The sequence below is a fragment of the Fulmarus glacialis genome, unplaced genomic scaffold (assembly GCF_000690835.1).
Source record: "Fulmarus glacialis isolate BGI_N327 unplaced genomic scaffold, ASM69083v1 scaffold19533, whole genome shotgun sequence".
In the NCBI taxonomy this organism is placed as follows: domain Eukaryota; kingdom Metazoa; phylum Chordata; class Aves; order Procellariiformes; family Procellariidae; genus Fulmarus; species Fulmarus glacialis.
The window spans coordinates 8,639-9,603 of NW_009202541.1; positions in this window are offsets into that span (position 1 = coordinate 8,639).

The following is a 965-nucleotide window of genomic DNA, read 5'->3' on the forward strand; positions in this document are numbered from 1 at the left end:
GATGGGTTTTGCGTGGGCAGCGAGCATGGAGGGATGGATGGAGCAGCTCCCACCGGTGCTGCTCTTCCCAGCGCCGTTTTCCTCCGTGCTGGTCGGCGAAGTGGAGATGGAGCTCCCGCCTCACCCATCCCTGCGGGAGCCTGGCATCTCCCCCAGCTCCCCAGGGCACAGCTCAGCTCTTCGCCACTTAACTCGGGCAGTTTGAAGCAACTGGCCAAAGTGGGACCGTGCCCACGGGAAGCTTAACTCGGGCAGTTTGAAGCAACTGGCCAAAGTGAGACCGTGCCCACGGGAAGAGGCATCGGAGCGAGATGGCCAGACTCCAGCCTTGCAACCCAACTTTCCCACAAACACTGTTTTCTCCCTTTCTTTTTGGCCCTGAGCAGTGCTCTCCTCCCCCTCTATTTTTAATCCTCTCTTCTGGGAAATTATAGATCAGAAGGGAGAAATGAGAGATGGAGACCCATGCACCCACTAATAGGCGCTAAGCACATATTGACACAAGGTGTAATCAATCTGGAAGCTAAAAAGAGCTGAACCAGCATGGGCCAGCCAGCCAAAACCCACAAAACCTCTTTGGGAAGTTTAAACGAGCCCTACCTGCGGCTGGGAGCAGGTTTATCCCTGCCTCCAACAGCCCTCTTTCAGGGAAAATATCAAACAAGCTGCGAAGGGAAAATAAAGAGAGTAAATAAGCAAATCCTTTCCCAACGTGGCTGCGGCGGCAGGGCAGAGCTAGACCTGTATCCACCTTTAAACCTCCTTGAGGGCATCTCCTCCAGATGTGTCCCACCGCCGCGTGCGGCAGGGGATGCTCGGACCCCACAAAACGGTCGGTCTCTCCAGCGTCACCGTGAACCCGTCCTACGCACTGGGACCTCTGTACCGTGGCACCCCAACCAGCACGGGGACCTCATTTTGGGTCCCTACCATGGATGTCCACAGCCCCGGCCACCGCAGAGCTC